Source organism: Somniosus microcephalus, unplaced genomic scaffold (assembly GCF_052327205.1).
Source record: "Somniosus microcephalus isolate GS21.2 unplaced genomic scaffold, FLI_Smic_1.0 unresolved_chr5, whole genome shotgun sequence".
Lineage (NCBI taxonomy): Eukaryota > Metazoa > Chordata > Chondrichthyes > Squaliformes > Somniosidae > Somniosus > Somniosus microcephalus.
This window is the reverse complement of record NW_028225183.1, coordinates 2,847,188-2,867,406: the sequence shown is the minus strand read 5'-3', so window position 1 is coordinate 2,867,406 and position 20,219 is coordinate 2,847,188.

Sequence of the window (20,219 nt, the reverse complement as noted above, 5' to 3'; positions counted from 1 at the left end):
GGATTTGGGGTTAGGGCAGAAAGGTGGATGTGGGGTTACTGCGGGAAGGTGGATTTGGGGATAGTGTGTGAAGGTGGATTTGGGGATAGTGCAGGAATGTGGATTTGGGGTTAGCGCGGGACGGCGGATTTGGGGTTAGTGCGGGAAGGTGGATTTGGGATTAGTGCAGGACAATGAATTTGGGGATTGTGTGGGAATGTGGATTTGGGGATAATGCGGGAAGGTGGATTTGGGGTTAGTGCAGGAATGTGGATTTGGGGATGTGCGAGAATGTGGATTTGGGATTAGTGCAGGAATGTGGGTTTGGGGTTAGTGCGGGAAGGTGGATTTGGGTATTGTGCGTGAAAGTGTATTTCGGGTTAGTGCGGGAAGGTGGATTTGGGATTAATGCGGGAAGATGGTTTTGGGGATAGTGCGGGAAAATGGATTTGGGGTTAATGCAGGAAGTTGGATTTGGGGTTAGGGCAGGAAGGTTGAGTTGCGGCTAGTGCCGGAATGTGGATTTGGGGTTAGGGTGGAAAGGTGGATTTGGTGTTAGAGCGGGGATTTGGATTTGGTGTTACTTCAGGAAGGTGGATTTGGGGATACTGCGGGAAGGTTGTTTTGGGGTTAGCATGGGAACGTGCATTGAGGGTTAGTGCGGGAACGTGGATTTAGCTTTAGTGCGGGAAGTTGGATTTGGGGTTATTGTGGGAAGGTGGATTTGTGGTTAGTGCGGGAAGGTGGATTTGGGGTTAGTGCAGGAAGGTGGATTTGGGGTTATTGCGGGAAGGTGGATTTGGGGCTAGGCGGGAAGGTGGATTTGAGGTTAGTGAGGGAAGTTGGATTTGGGGTTATTGTGGCAAGGTGGATTTGGGGTTCGTGCAGGAAGGTCGATTTGGGGTTAGTGCGGGAAGCTGGATTTGGGGAAAGTGCGGTATTGTGGCTTTGGGATTAATGTGGGAAGGTGGATTTGGGTTCGTGCAGGAAGGTGTATTTGGGGATTGTGCGTGAAAGTGGATTTCGGGTTAGTGCGGGAAGCTGGATTTGGGATTAGTGCGGGAAGTTGGATTTGGGGTTAGTGCGGGAAAGGTGGATTTCGGGTTACTGCGGGAAGGTGGATTTGGGGTTAGTGCGGGAAGGTGGATTTGGGGTTAGTGCGGGAAGTTGGATTCGGAGTTAGTGCGGGAAGGTGGATTTGGGGTTAGTGCAGGACATTGGATCTGGGATTATTGTGGGAAGATGGATTTGGGTTTAGTGCAGGAAGGTCGATTTGGTGTTCGTGCGGAAAGCTGGATTTGGGGAAATGTGGGATTGTGGATTTGAGGTTGGTGCGGGAAGGTGGTGTTGGGATTAGTGTGGGAAGGTGGATTTGGGGTTAGTGCGGGAAGGTGGATTTGGGGATAGTGCGGGTAGGTGTATTTAGGGTAAATGCGGGACTGTGGATTTGGGGTTAGTGCAGGAAGTTGGTTTTGTGAATATTGCGGGAGGGTGGATTTGGGGTTAGTGCGGTAAGGTTGATTTGGGGTTATTGCAGGAAGTTGGATGTGGGACTAGTGTGGGAAGGTAGATTTGGGGTTAGTGGGGGAAGGTGGATTTGGGGTTATTGCGGGAAGTTTGACTTGGGGATATTGCGGGAAGGTGGATTTGGGGAGAGTGCGGGGAGGTTTATTTGGGCATATAACGGGAAGGTGAATTTGGGGTTATTGCGGGCAGTTTGAGTGGGGTTATTGAGGGAAGGTGGATTTGGGGCTAGTGCGGGAAGGTGGATTTGGGCATAGTGCGGGAAGGCGGACTTGGGGTTACTGCGGGAAGGTGAATTTGGGGTAAGTGTGGGAAGGTGGACTTGGGGTAAGTGCGGGAAGGTGAATTTAATGTTAGTGCGGAAGGTGGATTTGGGGTTAGTGCGGTAAGGTGGATTTGGGGATAGTGCGGGAAGATGGATTTGGGGTTATTGCGGGAAGTTGGATTTGGGATTAGGGCAGGAAGGTGGATTTGGGGTCAGTGCGGGAAGGTGGATTTGGGGTTCGTGCCGAAAGGTGGATTTGGTGTTAGTGCGGGAAAGTTGATTTGGGGAAAGTGCCGGAATGTGGATTTGGAGTTAGGGTGGGAAGGTGGATTAGGTGTTCGTGCGGGAATTTGGATTTGGTGTTAATGCGGGAATATGGATTTGGGATTATTGCGGGAAAGTTGATTTGGGGAAAATGCCGGAAGGTGGATTTGGGGATAGTGCGGGAAGGTGGATTTGTGTTTAATGCGGGAAGTTGAATTTAGGGTTAGTGCTGGAAGAAGGATTTAGGTTAGTGCGGGAAGGTGGATTTGGCGTTATTGCGGGAAGGTGGATTAGGGGATAGTGCGGGAAGGTGTATTTGGAGTTAGTGCTGCAAGGTGGATTTGGGGTTCATGCGGGAAAGTGGTTTTGGGGTTAATGCGGGAAGGTAGATTTGGTGATATTGCGGGAAGGTGGATTTGGGGTTAGTGCGGGAGGGTGGATTTGGGGATAGTGCGGGATGGTTGATTTGGGGTTAGTGCACGAATGTGGATTCGTGTTCAGTGCGGGAAGATTGATTTGGGGATATTGCAGGAAGGTGGACTTGGGGTTATTGCGGGAAGTTTGATTTGGGGATTTTGCGGGAAGGTGGTCTTGGGGTTAGTGCGGGTAGGTGGATTTGAGTTTAGTGCCAGAAGGTGGATTTGGGGTTAGGGAGGGAAGGTGGATTTGGGGCTTGTGTGGGGAGGTGGACTTGGTGTTAGTGCAGGAAGGTGGATTTGCGGTTAGTTCAGGAGGGTGGGTTATTGGGTTAGTGCAGGAAGGTGCATTTGGGGATAGTGCGAGAATGTGATATGTGTTTAGTGCGGTAAGGTGGATTTGGGGATAGTGCGGGAAGATGGATTTGGGGTTATTGCGGGAAGTTGGATTTGGGATTAGGGCAGGAAGGTGGATTTCGGGTCAGTGCGGGAAGGTGGATTTGGGGTTAGTGCCGGAAGGTGGATTTGGTGTTAGTGCGGGAAAGTTGATTTGGGGATAGTGCCGGAATGTGGATTTGGAGGTAGGGTGGGAAGGTGGATTTGGTGTTAGTGCGGGAATTTGGATTTGGTGTTAATGCGGGAATATGGATTCGGGATTATTGCGGGAAGGTAGATTTGGTGATAGTGCGGTAAAGTGGATTAGGAGATAGTGCGGGAAGGTGTATTTGGAGTTAGAGCTGAAAGGTGGATTTGGGGTTTGTGTGGGAAGGTGGTTTTGGGGTTAATGCGGGAAGGTAGATTTGGGGATATGGCGGGAAGGTGGATTTGGGGTTAGTGCGGGAGGGTGGATTCGGGGATAGTTTGGGATGGTTGATTTGGGGTTTGTGCGGGAAGTTGGATTTGTGGTTATTGTGGGAAGATTGATTTGGGGTTATTGCAGTAAGGTGGATTTGTTGTTATTGCGGGAAGGTGGTCTTGGGGTTAGTGAGGGAAGGTGGATTTGAGTTTAGTGCCAGAAGGTGGATTTGGGGTTAGGGAGGGAAGATGGATTTGGGGTTAGTGCGGGATGGTGGATTTGGGGATATTGTGGGAAGGTGGATTTGGGGTTAGCACGGTACTGTGGATTGAGGGTTAGTGCGGGAAGGTGGATTTTGGTTTAGTGCGGGAAGTTGGGTTTGGAGTTATTGCGGGAAGGTGGATTTGGGGTTAGTGCGGGAACATGGATTTTGGGTTAGTGCGGGAAGGTGGATTTGGGGTTTGTGCGGGATGGTAAATTTGGGGTTAATGCGGGAATGTGGATTTGGGGCTATGTGGGAAGGTGGATTTGGGGTTAGTGCGGGAAGGTAGGTTTGGGGTTAGTGCAGGAAGGTGGATTTGGGTTGAGTGATTGAAGTTGGGTTTGGGGTTATTGAGGGAAGGTTGATTTGGGGTTAGTGCAGGAAGGTTGATTTGGGGTTAGTGCGGGAAGGTGGATTTGAGGTTAGTGCGGGAAGGTGGATTTGGGGTTAGTGCGGGAAGATGGATTTGAGTTTTGTGTGGGAAGCTGGGTTTGGGGTTATTGTGGGCATGTGGATTTGGGGTTAGTGCAGGAAGGTTGATTTGGGGTTATTGCGCGAAGCTGGATTTGGGGACAGTGCGGGATTGTGGATTTGGGGTTAGTGCTGGAAGGGGGATTTGGGGTTGGTGCAGGAAGGTGGATTTGTGGATAGTGCGGGAAGGTGGATTTGGGGTTATTGCAGGAACGTGGATTTGCTGTTAGTGCTGCAAGGTGGAATTGGGTATAATGCAGGAAGTTGGATTTGGGGTTAGTGGGGGAATGTGGATTTGGGGATCGTGCGTGAAGGTGGCTTTGGGGTTAATGCAGGAAGTTGGATTTGTGGACAGTGCGGTATGGTGAATTTTGGGATAGTCTGAGAATGTGGATTTGGGGTTAGTGCGGGAATGTGGATTTGGGTTTAGTGTGGGAAAGTTGATTTGGGTGTAATGTGGGAAGATGGATTTGCGGATAGTGCGAGAAGGTGGATTTGGGGTTATTGCTGGAAGGTGGATTTCGGGTCAGTGGGGGAAGGTTGATTTGGAGTCAGTACAGGAATGTGGATTTTGGGTTAGTGCGGGATGTTCGATTTGGGGTTAGTGCGGGAAGGTGGATTTGGGGTTAGTGCCAGAAGGTTGATTTGGGGAAAGTGCGGTTTGGTGGATTTTGGGATAGTGTGGGAAGTTCGATTTGTGGTTAGTGCGGGAAGGTGGATTTCGTGTTAGTGCCAGAAGGTTGATTTGGGGAAAGTGCGGTTTGGTGGATTTTGGGATAGTGCGAGGAGCTGGATTTGGGGTTAGTGCGGGAAAGTGGATTTGGGGTTAATGCCAGAAGGTGGATTTGGGAAAAAAAGCGGCATGGTGGATTTTGGGATAGTGCGAGAAGGTGGTTTTGGGTTTAGTGCGGGAAGGTGGATTTGGGGTTAATGCAGGAAGGCGGATTTGTGGTTATTGCGGGAACGTGGATTTGGGGATAGTGTTAGAAGATGGATTTGTGGTTAGTGTGGGAAGTTGAATTTGGAGTAAGTGTGGGAAGGTGGATTTGGGGTTAGTGCGGGAAGATGGATTTAGGATTAGCGCGGGAAGATGGATTTGGGGTTAGTGCGGGAAGGTTGAGTTGGGGTTTGTGCATGAAGGTGCATTTGGGGTTATGGCGTGAAGGTTGATTTGGGGTTACTGTGGGAAGGTGGATTTGGGATTATTGCGGCAAGGTGGATTTGTGGTTAGTGCGTGAAGTTGGATTTGGCGTTAGTGCGTGTTTGTGGATTCGGGGATAGTGCGGGAAGGTGGATATGGGGTTAATGCAGGAAGGTGGATTTGGGGTTAGTGCCAGAAGGTGGATTCAGGTTTAGTGTGGGTAGATGGGTTTGGGGTTAGCGCGGGAAGCTGTATTTGGGGTTCGCACTGGAAGGTGGATTTAGGTTTATTGCGGAAAGGTGGATTTGGTGTTAGTGCTGGAAGGTGGATTTGGGTTTAGTGCAGGAAGTTGGATTTGGGGTTAGTGCGGGTATGTGGATTCGGGGATAGTGCGGGAAATTGGATTTGGTTTTAGTGCGGGAAGATGGATTTGGGTTATGGCAGGAAGGTGGATTTGGGGTTAGTGTGGGATAGTGATTTGGGGATAGTGTGGGAAGATTGATTTGGGGATAGTGCGGATGGTGGATTGGCATAAGAGCATGAAGGTAGATGTGGGGTTAGTGCGGGAACGTGGATTTGGGGTTAGTGCGGGAAGGTGGATTTGTAGTTAGTGCAGGAAGATGGATTTAGGGTTAGAGCAGGAAGTTGGATTTGGGGTAAGTGTGGGAAGGTCGATTTGGGCATAGTTCGGGAAGTTGGATTTGGAGTTAGTGTGGGAAGGTGGATTTGGGGTTACTGCGGGAAGGTGGTTTTGGGTATCGTGCGGGAAGGTGCATTTTGGGTTAGTGCGGGAAGGTGGATTTGGGGTTATTGGGGGAAGGTGGATTTGGGGTTAGTGCGAGAAGTTTGATTTGGTTTTAGTGCGGGAAAATTGATTTGTGGTTAGTGCTGGAAGGCGGATTTCGGGTTACTGTGGGAAGGTGGATTGTGGGTTAGTGCTGGAAGGTGAATTTGGGGTTAGTGCCGGAAGATGGATTTGGGTTTCGTGCTGGAAGGTGGATTTGGCGTTATTGCGGGAAGGTGGATTTGGAGTTTGTGCTGGAAGGTGGATTTGGTTTTAGTGCAGGAAGTTGGATTTGGGTTTAGTGCGGGAAGGTGGATTTGGGGTTAATGCGGGAAGGTGGATTCGGGGTAAGTGCAGGAAGATGGATTTAGGGTTAGCAGGGGAAGGTAGATTTGGGGTTAGTGCGGGAATGTGGATTTGGGGTTTGTGCTGGAAGGTGGATTTGGGGTTAGTGCGGGAAGGTTGATTTGGCGTTAGTGCGGGCAGGAGGATTTGGGAATAGTGCGGGAATGTTGATTTGTGGGTAGTGCGGGAAGGTGGATTTGGGGATAATGCAGGAAGGTAAATTTGGGGTTAGTGCGGGAAGTTGGATTTGTGGATAGTGTGGTATGGTGGATTTTGGGATAGTGCGAGAAGGTGAATTTGGGGTTAGTGCAGGAATGTTGATTTGGGAATAGTGCGGGAAGGTGGATTTAAGGTTAGTGAAGGAAGATGGATTTGTGGTTAGTGCGGGAAGGTGGATTTGTGGATAGTGCAGAATGGTGGATTTTGGGATAGTGCGAGAAGGTGGATTTGGGGTTAGTGCGGGAATGTGGATTGGGGTTTAGGGCAGGAATGTGGATTTGTGTTTAGTGCGGGAAGTTGGATTTGTGGTTATTGTGGGAAGATTGATTTGGGGTTATTGCAGTAAGGTGGATTTGTGGTTATTGCGGGAAGGTGGTCTTGGGGTTAGTGAGGGAAGGTGGATTTGAGTTTAGTGCCAGAAGGTGGATTTGGGGTTAGGGAGGGAAGGTGGATTTGGGGTTAGTGCGGGATGGTGGATTTGGGGATATTGTGGGAAGGTGGATTTGGGGTTAGCACGGTACTGTGGATTGAGGGTTAGTGCGGGAAGGTGGATTTTGGTTTAGTGCGGGAAGTTGGATTTGGAGTTATTGCGGGAAGGTGGATTTGGGGTTAGTGCGGGAACATGGATTTTGGGTTAGTGCGGGAAGGTGGATTTGGGGTTAGTGCGGGATGGTAAATTTGGGGTTAATGCGGGAATGTGGATTTGGGGCTATGTGGGAAGGTGGATTTGGGGTGAGTGCGGGAAGGTAGGTTTGGGGTTAGTGCAGGAAGGTGGATTTGGGTTGAGAGATTGAAGTTGGGTTTGGGGTTATTGAGGGAAGGTTGATTTGGGGTTAGTGCAGGAAGGTTGATTTGGGGTTAGTGCGGGAAGGTGGATTTGAGGTTAGTGCGGGAAGGTGGATTTGGGGTTAGTGCGGGAAGATGGATTTGAGTTTTGTGTGGGAAGCTGGGTTTGGGGTTATTGTGGGCATGTGGATTTGGGGTTAGTGCAGGAAGGTTGATTTGGGGTTATTGCGCGAAGCTGGATTTGGGGAAAGTGCGGGTTTGTGGATTTGGGGTTAGTGCTGGAAGGGGGATTTGTGGTTGGTGCGGGAAGGTTGGTTTGTGGATAGTGCGGGAAGGTGGATTTGGGGTTATTGCAGGAACGTGGATTTGCTGTTAGTGCTGCAAGGTGGAATTGGGTATAATGCAGGAAGTTGGATTTGGGGTTAGTGGGGGAATGTGGATTTGGGGATCATGCGTGAAGGTGGCTTTGGGGTTAATGCAGGAAGTTGGATTTGTGGACAGTGCGGTATGGTGAATTTTGGGATAGTATGAGAATGTGGATTTGGGGTTAGTGCGGGAATGTGGATTTGGGTTTAGTGTGGGAAAGTTGATTTGGGTGTAATGTGGGAAGATGGATTTGGGGATAGTGCGAGAAGGTGGATTTGGGGTTATTGCTGGAAGGTGGATTTCGGGTCAGTGGGGGAAGGTTGATTTGGAGTCAGTACAGGAATGTGGATTTTGGGTTAGTGCGGGATGTTCGATTTGGGGTTAGTGCGGGAAGGTGGATTTGGGGTTAGTGCCAGAAGGTTGATTTGGGGAAAGTGCGGTTTGGTGGATTTTGGGATAGTGTGGGAAGTTCGATTTGTGGTTAGTGCGGGAAGGTGGATTTCGTGTTAGTGCCAGAAGGTTGATTTGGGGAAAGTGCGGTTTGGTGGATTTTGGGATAGTGCGAGGAGGTGGATTTGGGGTTAGTGCGGGAAAGTGGATTTGGGGTTAATGCCAGAAGGTGGATTTGGGAAAAAAAGCGGCATGGTGGATTTTGGGATAGTGCGAGAAGGTGGTTTTGGGTTTAGTGCGGGAAGGTGGATTTGGGGTTAATGCAGGAAGGCGGATTTGTGGTTATTGCGGGAACGTGTATTTGGGGATAGTGTTGGAAGATGGATTTGTGGTTAGTGTGGGAAGTTGAATTTGGAGTAAGTGTGGGAAGGTGGATTTGGGGTTAGTGCGGGAAGATGGATTTAGGATTAGCGCGTGAAGATGGATTTGGGGTTTGTGCGGGAAGGTTGAGTTGGGGTTTGTGCGGGAAGGTGCATTTGGGGTTATGGCGTGAAGGTTGATTTGGGGTTACTTTGGGAAGGTGGATTTGGGATTATTGCGGCAAGGTGGATTTGTGGTTAGTGCGTGAAGTTGGATTTGGCGTTAGTGCGTGTTTGTGGATTCGGGGATAGTGCGGGAAGGTGGATATGGGGTTAATGCAGGAAGGTGGATTTGGGGTTAGTGCCAGAAGGTGGATTCAGGTTTAGTGTGGGTAGATGGGCTTGGGGTTAGCGCGGGAAGCTGGATTTGGGGTTCGCACTGGAAGGTGGATTTAGGTTTATTGCGGAAAGGTGGATTTGGTGTTAGTGCTGGAAGGTGGATTTGGGTTTAGTGCAGGAAGTTGGATTTGGGGTTAGTGCGGGTATGTGGATTCGGGGATAGTGCGGGAAATTGGATTTGGTTTTAGTGCGGGAAGATGGATTTGGGTTATGGCAGGAAGGTGGATTTGGGGTTAGTGTGGGATAGTGATTTGGGGATAGTGTGGGAAGATTGATTTGGGGATAGTGTGGATGGTGGATTGGCATAAGAGCATGAAGGTAGATGTGGGGTTAGTGCGGGAACGTGGATTTGGGGTTAGTGCGGGAAGGTGGATTTGGAGTTAGTGCAGGAAGATGGATTTAGGGTTAGAGCAGGAAGTTGGATTTGGGGTAAGTGTGGGGAGGTCGATTTGGGCATAGTTCGGGAAGTTGGATTTGGAGTTAGTGTGGGAAGGTGGATTTGGGGTTACTGCGGGAATGTGGTTTTGGGTATCGTGCGGGAAGGTGCATTTTGCGTTAGTGCGGGAAGGTGGATTTGGGGTTATTGGGGGAAGGTGGATTTGGGGTTAGTGCGAGAAGTTTGATTTGGTTTTAGTGCGGGAAAATTGATTTGTGGTTAGTGCTGGAAGGCGGATTTCGGGTTACTGTGGGAAGGTGGATTGTGGGTTAGTGCTGGAAGGTGAATTTGGGGTTATTGATGGAAGGTGGATTTGGAGTTTGTGCTGGAAGGTGGATTTGGTTTTAGTGCAGGAAGTTGGATTTGGGTTTAGTGCGGGAAGGTGGATTCGGGGTAAGTGCAGGAAGATGGATTTAGGGTTAGCACGGGAAGGTAGATTTGGGGTTAGTGCGGGAATGTGGATTTGGGGTTTGTGCTGGAAGGTGGATTTGGGGTTAGTGCGGGAAGGTTGATTTGGCGTTAGTGCGGGCAGGAGGATTTGGGAATAGTGCGGGAATGTTGATTTGTGGGTAGTGCGGGAAGGTGGATTTTGGGATAATGCAGGAAGGTAAATTTGGGGTTAGTGCGGGAAGTTGGATTTGTGGATAGTGTGGTATGGTGGATTTTGGGATAGTGCGAGAAGGTGAATTTGGGTTAGTGCAGGAATGTTGATTTGGGAATAGTGCGGGAAGGTGGATTTAAGGTTAGTGAAGGAAGATGGATTTGTGGTTAGTGCGGGAAGGTGGATTTGTGGATAGTGCAGAATGGTGGATTTTGGGATAGTGCGAGAAGGTGGATTTGGGGTTAGTGCGGGAATGTGGATTGGGATTTAGGGCAGGAATGTGGATTTGTGTTTAGTGCGGGAAGTTGGATTTGTGGTTATTGTGGGAAGATTGATTTGGGGTTATTGCAGTAAGGTGGATTTGTGGTTATTGCGGGAAGGTGGTCTTGGGGTTAGTGAGGGAAGGTGGATTTGAGTTTAGTGCCAGAAGGTGGATTTGGGGTTAGGGAGGGAAGGTGGATTTGGGGTTAGTGCGGGATGGTGGATTTGGGGATATTGTGGGAAGGTGGATTTGGGGTTAGCACGGTACTGTGGATTGAGGGTTAGTGCGGGAAGGTGGATTTTGGTTTAGTGCGGGAAGTTGGATTTGGAGTTATTGCGGGAAGGTGGATTTGGGGTTAGTGCGGGAACATGGATTTTGGGTAAGTGCGGGAAGGTGGATTTGGGGTTAGTGCGGGATGGTAAATTTGGGGTTAATGCGGGAATGTGGATTTGGGGCTATGTGGGAAGGTGGAATTGGGGTTAGTGCGGGAAGGTAGGTTTGGGGTTAGTGCAGGAAGGTGGATTTGGGTTGAGTGATTGAAGTTGGGTTTGGGGTTATTGAGGGAAGGTTGATTTGGGGTTAGTGCAGGAAGGTTGATTTGGGGTTAGTGCGGGAAGGTGGATTTGAGGTTAGTGCGGGAAGGTGGATTTGGGGTTAGTGCGGGAAGATGGATTTGAGTTTTGTGTGGGAAGCTGGGTTTGGGGTTATTGTGGGCATGTGGATTTGGGGTTAGTGCAGGAAGGTTGATTTGGGGTTATTGCGCGAAGCTGGATTTGGGGAAAGTGCGGGATTGTGGATTTGGGGTTAGTGCTGGAAGGGGGATTTGTGGTTGGTGCGGGAAGGTTGGTTTGTGGATAGTGCGGGAAGCTGGATTTGGGGTTATTGCAGGAACGTGGATTTGCTGTTAGTGCTGCAAGGTGGAATTGGGTATAATGCAGGAAGTTGGATTTGGGGTTAGTGGGGGAATGTGGATTTGGGGATCGTGCGTGAAGGTGGCTTTGGGGTTAATGCAGGAAGTTGGATTTGTGGACAATGCGGTATGGTGAATTTTGGGATAGTATGAGAATGTGGATTTGGGGTTAGTGCGGGAATGTGGATTTGGGTTTAGTGTGGGAAAGTTGATTTGGGTGTAATGTGGGAAGATGGATTTGGGGATATTGCGAGAAGGTGGATTTGGGGTTATTGCTGGAAGGTGGATTTCGGGTCAGTGGGGGAAGGTTGATTTGGAGTCAGTACAGGAATGTGGATTTTGGGTTAGTGCGGGATGTTCGATTTGGGGTTAGTGCGGGAAGGTGGATTTGGGGTTAGTGCCAGAAGGTTGATTTGGGGAAAGTGCGGTTTGGTGGATTTTGGGATAGTGTGGGAAGTTCGATTTGTGGTTAGTGCGGGAAGGTGGATTTCGTGTTAGTGCCAGAAGGTTGATTTGGGGAAAGTGCGGTTTGGTGGATTTTGGGATAGTGCGAGGAGGTGGATTTGGGGTTAGTGCGGGAAAGTGGATTTGGGGTTAATGCCAGAAGGTGGATTTGGGAAAAAAAGCGGCATGGTGGATTTTGGGATAGTGCGAGAAGGTGGTTTTGGGTTTAGTGCGGGAAGGTGGATTTGGGGTTAATGCAGGAAGGCGGATTTGTGGTTATTGCGGGAACGTGGATTTGGGGATAGTGTTGGAAGATGGATTTGTGGTTAGTGTGGGAAGTTGAATTTGGAGTAAGTGTGGGAAGGTGGATTTGGGGTTAGTGCGGGAAGATGGATTTAGGATTAGCGCGGGAAGATGGATTTGGGGTTAGTGCGGGAAGGTTGAGTTGGGGTTTGTGCGTGAAGGTGCATTTGGGGTTATGGCGTGAAGGTTGATTTGGGGTTACTGTGGGAAGGTGGATTTGGGATTATTGCGGCAAGGTGGATTTGTGGTTAGTGCGTGAAGTTGGATTTGGCGTTAGTGCGTGTTTGTGGATTCGGGGATAGTGCGGGAAGGTGGATATGGGGTTAATGCAGGAAGGTGGATTTGGGGTTAGTGCCAGAAGGTGGATTCAGTTTTAGTGTGGGTAGATGGGTTTGGGGTTAGCGCGGGAAGCTGGATTTGGGGTTCGCACTGGAAGGTGGATTAAGGTTTATTGCGGAAAGGTGGATTTGGTGTTAGTGCTGGAAGGTGGATTTGGGGTTAGTGCAGGAAGTTGGATTTGGGGTTAGTGCGGGTATGTGGATTCGGGGATAGTGCGGGAAATTGGATTTGGTTTTAGTGCGGGAAGATGGATTTGGGTTATGGCAGGAAGGTGGATTTGGGGTTAGTGTGGGATAGTGATTTGGGGATAGTGTGGGAAGATTGATTTGGGGATAGTGCGGATGGTGGATTGGCATAAGAGCATGAAGGTAGATGTGGGGTTAGTGCGGGAACGTGGATTTGGGGTTAGTGCGGGAAGGTGGATTTGGAGTTAGTGCAGGAAGATGGATTTAGGGTTAAAGCAGGAAGTTGGATTTGGGGTAAGTGTGGGAAGGTCGATTTGGGCATAGTTCGGGAAGTTGGATTTGGAGTTAGTGTGGGAAGGTGGATTTGGGGTTACTGCGGGAAGGTGGTTTTGGGTATCGTGCGGGAAGGTGCATTTTGGGTTAGTGCGGGAAGGTGGATTTGGGGTTATTGGGGGAAGGTGGATTTGGGGTTAGTGCGAGAAGTTTGATTTAGTTTTAGTGCGGGAAAATTGATTTTTGGTTATTGCTGGAAGGCGGATTTCGGATTACTGTGGGAAGGTGGATTGTGGGTTAGTGCTGGAAGGTGAATTTGGGGTTAGTGCCGGAAGATGGATTTGGGTTTCGTGCTGGAAGGTGGATTTGGCGTTATTGCGGGAAGGTGGATTTGGAGTTTGTGCTGGAAGGTGGATTTGGTTTTAGTGCAGGAAGTTGGATTTGGGTTTAGTGCGGGAAGGTGGATTTGGGGTTAGCACGGGAAGGTAGATTTGGGGTTAGTGCGGGAATGTGGATTTGGGGTTTGTGCTGGAAGGTGGATTTGGGGTTAGTGCGGGAAGGTTGATTTGGCGTTAGTGCGGGCAGGAGGATTTGGGAATAGTGCGGGAATGTTGATTTGTGGGTAGTGCTGGAAGGTGGATTTGGGGATAATGCAGGAAGGTAAATTTGGGGTTAGTGCGGAAGGTGGATTTGGGGTTAGTGTGGGAAGGTTGATTTTGGGTTAGTGCGGTAAATGGATTTAGGGTTAGTGCGGGAAGTTGGATTTGTGGATAGTGTGGTATGGTGGATTTTGGGATAGTGCGAGAAGGTGGATTTGGGGTTAGTGCAGGAATGTTGATTTGGGAATAGTGCGGGAAGGTGGATTTAAGGTTAGTGAAGGAAGATGGATTTGTGGTTAGTGCGGGAAGGTGGATTTGTGGATAGTGCAGAATGGTGGATTTTGGGATAGTGCGAGAAGGTGGATTTGGGGTTAGTGCGGGAATGTGGATTGGGGTTTAGGGCAGGAATGTGGATTTGGGTTTAGTGCGGGAAGATGGATTTGGGTTATGGCAGGAAGGTGGATTTGGGGTTAGTGTGGGATAGTGGATTTGGGGATAGTGCATGAAGGTTGATTTGGGGAGAGTGTGGGAATTGGATTTGGGGATAGTGCAGATGGTGGATTGGTGTAAGTGCATGAAGGTGGATTTGGGGTTTGTGTGGGAAGGTGGATTTGGAGTTACTGCGGGAAGGTGGATTTTGGGGATAGTGCGGGAGGTGCATTTGGGGTTAATGCACGAAGGTAGATTTGGGGTTATTGCGGGAAGGTGGATTTGGGGTTAGTGCGAGAAGTTTGATTTGGATTTAGTGCGGATGGTTGATTTGGGGTTAGTGCTGGAAGGTGGTTTTGGGGTTAGTGCGGTGTTGTATCCGTGTGTTAATGGAGACACAGAATGCAGGAGTTGGTTTACAGGTGTCATAGGGTCATAGAGTTTTACAGCACTGAAAGAGGCCCATTCGGCCCATCGTGTCTGCGCCACCCATCCATCCCTGTCCAGTCTAATCCCATTTTCCAGCATTTGGTCCATAGCCTTGTATGCATTGGCATTCCAAGTGCTCATCCAAATGCTTCTTGAATGTTGTGAGGGTTCCTGCCTCTACCACCCTTTTGGGCATTGAGTTCCACATTCCAACCACCCTCTGGGTGAAAAAGTTCCTTATCAAATCCCCTCTAAATCTCCTGCCCCTTACCCTGAATCTATGCCCCCTTGTTATTGACCCCCTTACTAAGGGGAAAAGTTCCTCTTTGTCTACCCTATCTATGCCCCTCATCATTTTGTATACCTCAATCAGGTCCCCCCTCAGCCTTCTTTGCTCCAAGGAAAACAACCCCAGCCTGTTTAGTCTTTCTTCATAGCTGAGGCGCTCCATCCCAGGTAACATCCTGGTGAATCTTCTCTGCACCGTCTCCAAAGCAATCACATCCTTCCTATAGTGAGGCGATCAGAACTGCACACAGTACTCCAGCTGTGGCCTCACCAGCGTTTTGTACAGCTCCATCATAACCTCCCTGCTCTTATATTCTATGCCTCGGCTAATGAAGGCAAGTATCCCATATGCCTTTTTAACCACCTTATCTACCTGTTCCGCTGCCTTCAGGGATCTATGTACATGTACACCAAGGTCCCTCTCACCCTTTGTACTTCCTAGGGTCCTACCACTCATTGTGTATTCCCTTGCCTTATTTGTCCGTCCAAAATGCATCACCTCGCACTTTTCAGGGTTAAATTCCATTTTCCACTTTTCCGCCCATCTGACCAACTCGTTTATATCTTCCTGTAGCCTGAGGCTTTCCTCCTCACAATTTACCACCCCACCAATTTTCGTGTCATCTGCGAACTTGCTGATCATACCTTTTACATTCTCATCCAAATCATTTATGTACATCACAAACAACAAGGGACCCAGCACCGATCCCTGAGGTACCCCACTGGACACAGGCTTCCAGTCACAAAAGCAACCTTCGACCATCACCCTCTGCCTCCTGCCACTCAGCCAGTTTAGGATCCAACGAGCCAAGGCACCCTGGATCCCATGGGCTCTTACCTTCTTGACCAGTCTCCTATGCGGGATGTGTCAAAGGCTTTACTGGAGTCCATGTAAACCACATCCACAGCATTTCCCTCATCCACCCCCCTAGTCACCCCCTCGAAAAATTCAATCAGATTTGTCAGACGTGATTTACCCTTGACAAAGCCATGCTGACTATCCCCGATTAATCCTTGCCTCTCCGAGTGGAGACTAATTTTGTCCCTCAGAATTTTTTCCAATAATTTCCCTACCACAGAGGTTAGGCTCACTGGCCTGTAATTCCCTGGTTTATCCCTGCTACCCTTCTTGTATAATGGTACTACATTAGCTGTTCTCCAGTCCTCTGGTACATCCCCTGTGGCCAGAGAGGTTCTGAAAATTTGTGTCAGAGCCCCTGCAATCTCCCCCTTTGCCTCCCACAGCAGCCTGGGATACATCTCGTCCGGGCCTGGGGATTTATCCACTTTTTGGCCTGCTAAAACCGCTAGCACCTCCTCCCTCTCGATGCTAATATGTTCAAGTATGGCTCGGGGGTTTATTGAACAAAGTCTGGAGGTGAACTAAAAGATACAAGACACTATACAGGCTTATATAGCCCGAGTGGCCACTACCGGCATTACAGTACACAGGGGCTATTAAAGGTACATACACCACAATTCCTCCCCTTTTAGACAACAAGTACATAACATTTTAAGTAATCATTAATTAACATGTTTACAAGAACAATAATCTACACATTTTCTGCAGTTAATCAATTATAAGTCAGTCTCTCTGGAGGCTTCCTGACTCGGCTTGGATAATGCCTCGGTGGTGTTGTAGTTTTCGGTGGTGTCGTAGGTTCTATTGACAAGGTCGATTCGGCTTGAATGCCAGTGTCGGGTTCATCTGTTTCCAGTATCACCGGATCGGATGTAGATACTATGGATATCTCTGCTTCATCATTAGGCGTATAGAGTTGTGGTGTAGGTTGTCCCTTTTCGGATGACTCTATGATCTGGTCAGCATGGCGCCTTATTATGCTTTCTCCAATGTCCACTGTATACATCAGCGGTCCTAGTCGTGTGCAAATAGTCCCAGGCTGCCATTTCTCGGTACGGTAGTCCCGGGTCAAAACTTGTTGACCTATCTGGAAGGTTCTAGTTGGCCTTTCATTCATGCCTTGAAATTGCCTGTTCTCTACGTCCCTTCTGATGTTTGGCTTGATCAAATCCAGCCGGCACCTTAGGCTTCTATTGAAAAACATCATGGTGGGAGTTTGGTTTGTAACCACATGTGTTGCATTCCTGTATGCAAACAAGAAGTTATGTAACTTATGTTGTAGGTTTATGTCTTCATTACCTATGGCCTTTATGGCCTTCTTGAAGGTCCGGACAAACCTTTCAGCTAATCCATTGGTGGCAGGATGGTATGGGGTGGACGTGTAGTGCTTAACCCCATTGTTTTTTAAGAACTTCCTGAATTCTTCGGACACATATTGCGGTCCATTATCAGAACAGATCTGTTCAGGCAGCCCATTCTTGGCAAATATGGTCCTTAATACTGTGATGGTTTTTTCCGTGGTGGTGGAGGACATCTTTATTACCTCCGGCCACTTGGAGTGTGCATCAACCGCGATTAAGAGCATTGAGGCCATAAATGGACCAGCAAAGTCGATGTGTACCCTTTGTCATGGAGATGAGGGCTACTCCCATGGATGTAGAGGGGCTTGTGGTGGGGCGTTTTGGACCTTCTGGCATCCTAGACAGCTCTTGGTCATTTCTTCGATGTCTCCATCGATACCTGGCCACCACACAAATGCTCTGTCTAGGTTCTTCATTTTCACTCCGTCCAGATGCCCCTCGTGAAGCTCCTTTAGCACTTTATCCTGGAGATTGGGTGGAATCACCACTCTGGATCCACACATCAAGGTTCCTCGGCACACTGACAGCTCTTTTCTTCTTTGCGAGACGGCTGGCAACAGTGGTTCGCCATGTGCTGGCCATCCCTTCACCGTTAAATCGTAGACTCGTGAGGGAGACGGGTCATTTCTCTTTTCCTTTTCAATGGTAGAATTTGTTACTGGTAAACATTCCACTATGGTTGAGTGGAACATCTCCACTGGGTCCACTTTAGGTGCCTCTTCTAATGTTGGCAACGGTAGGCGCGATAAACCGTCAGCATTCCTAGGCTGTTTTGATCTTTTGTATTCTATGTCATATTGGTGTGCCCCTAGGAAAAGGGAATACCTCCGTAGCCTTTGCACTGTCATAATGGGAACGCCCTTTTTAGGGTTGAATATGGAGACGAGGGGTTGATAGATCAGTCAACAAGGTAAATTTTTGTCCGTGTAGGTAATGGTTGAATTTCTTCACTCCCCATACCAGGCTGAGTGCTTCCCTGTCGATCTGGGCATAGTTCCGCTCAGCTGAGTTTAATGAGCGTGACGCAAAAGCTATCGGCCGCTCCGAGCCATCATTGATTCTATGTGATAATACCGCTCCTATGCCATAAGGGGATGCATCGCATTCCAGTCTGATTGGCAGTGATGGGTTGTAATCAGCCAACACTTCCTTGGACGTGATCAAGCCTTTGCATTTATGGAAGGCACGTTTACAGTCTTCGCTCCATTTCCAAATTACTCCCGTTTGTAGCAGTGCGTTAAGAGGGTGCAGAACAGTTGACAAGTTCGGTAAAAATTTATGATAGTAATTTATCAATCCCAGGAATGACCTTAATTGTGACACATTTTCAGGTGCTGGGGCTTTTATGACCGCTTCAATTTTTTCAGGTGATTTATGCAACCCTTCTTCGTTAATTATATGGCCACAATTTGATATTTGTTTCTGGAAAAATTCGCACTTGGGGCGATTTCCTCGTCGGCCCCGTTCTCTCAGCCTAGTGAGAACCTGCTCCAAATTGGCAAGGTGCTCGTTGTCGTTTTCTCCTGTTACAAGGATGTCGTCTAGGTAGCATTGAGTCCTCGGAATCCCTTGCAGGGCTTGCTCCAGAGCTCTTTGCCAGATAGCTTGAGCTGATACTACTCCGAAAACCAGTCGATTGTACTGGTACAGGCCTTTGTGTGTGTTTATCGTGAGATACTTTTTAGAGGCCTCCTCAACCTCCATCTATAGATATGCCTGTGACAAGTCAATTTTGGTGAAACGTTTCCCTCCGGATATTGAGGCGAAAATATCTTCTATCCTCGGAAGAGGATATTGTACCGTGTGAAGGACCGGGTTTACAGTCACCTTGAAGTCCCCACAGATGCGAATTTTTCTCTGTTCTTCAGATTTATCATTATTCAACGTATTCTTCATGACCGGGACGATGGGCGTTGCCCACTCGCTCCAATCTATCTTGGATAACACGCCTGCCTTTTCCAAATTCTCCAACTCTGCCTCGACTGCTGGACGAATTGTGTATGGCACCGGCCTTGCCTTAAAAAACTTGGAACTTGCCGCATCTTCCACTTTTATTGAGGCGGTGACGCCTTTCAAGTTTCCTAGATCCTGTTAAACACTTCTTTGGCGTTGGCGAAGATGTCTTTTAATCGTTTAGGTTTGACGTCATCATCATTTTTTTACGTACTGGTCACCGTCAGTGCCTGAATGGAGTGCCAGTCTAAAAGTATCTTCCTGATCCATTCATGTCCCAACAGCGGTGGAACACCATCTTGCAGAATGTATAAACAAAACTCCTGTATTTCCTTGCCGCTGTATACAACAGGCACCCTTATTTTCCCTCTGGGGTATACTTTCTGCCCCGTATATGTCTTCAAGATAATGGATGTGTCTTTCAAATGTATATGCGGAAATAGCCGCTCATAATCCCGTCGACGTATGACGGTCAGAGCTGATCCTGTATCTTGCTCCATTTTAACTGGGGACCCCGCTATCGTGAGGGTAACCCAAATGGTCTGGTAATCTTCTTTGGCAAGTACATTATGTAATTTGAGACAGCTTAGTCTCTTGTTTCCTGAGTCGCTATTACTCTTCTGGTATTCGGAGCTACTGTCAGTCATCATTTGTACCTTTCTGTACTGTCCCTTATTGATTTTTTTTCTGTCAGTGAATTTTTTGTTTCCACATCGGCATACACGTGCAATGTGTCCCATTTTTCTGCATTGCCTGCATTCTTTGTCCTGGAACCAGCAGTACCTCTGGTCATGGGTGGAGCTGCCGCAGTGATAACATCTCTCGAAACACCGTGTAATTTCATGGGTGCCGAAGTCTTGTGGCTTTTGCTGTATCTCTGCAGCTCCTCTCGCTGCTGCTTTGTATGATACAGCCACACTGAAAGCCTTGGCAGTGTCCAACCTTTCTGAGAAAATAGCCTTTTTTGTGTTCCTTCACTTAGGAGACAGCAGACGAATTTGTCTCGTAGCGAATCTGTCAGTCCTGCCCCGAATTGGCAGTGCTTTGACAGCTTCCTTAATTCGGTGAGGCAATCAGCGTTACTTTCATCCTTGTGCTGATTCCTCCTGAAGACTTTGAACCGTTCCGCTATCAGCAGCGGTATTGTGTTTAAGTGCTCCTGTAGGGTATCAACAATCTCCTTAAAATTCTTGTCCATCAGTTTGGCTGGAGTGATTAAGTTTCGTAACAGCCCGTATGTCCTTGCGCCCATCAGATTTAGAAGTACCGATGCCTTTTTATCATCCTCTACTTCATTCGCTGTGCAATATACCTCCACTCTTTCCACATATGTGGTCCAATCCTACATATCACTATCGAAAGCAGTAATATTGCCAGCATTAGGCATCCTGAAAATCAAAAATGGCACCTTCCGCACTTTTCTTTCTTCCCTGCCAAGAAAAAATGGCGCCTCGCGCGCTTTCCCGCCGCTGCCGCTGTTGACAACGCTGTTCTCCGCGGTTTTTATTTACACATATATTTTTAATAGTTGGAGACTCGTTCCCGCCGGACTCTCTGGGACTTTTCCCTCCCTCTACTTGGTCCAAACGCGGATCTGCTTTGCAGCGTCGGCCGTCACCCGAGTGCTCCACCCTCCATCTCTGTTTGCCTCCGCCTTCCGACTTACTGCTGGGCCCCGCTGCAGAGCCACCCGATCGAGCCCCAGCCCACCGCCCAGGAAGGATTAGTGCAGTACCTGCCACCAGCCCGGCTAGCTGGTGAAACCAAAGTTTGTTTGTT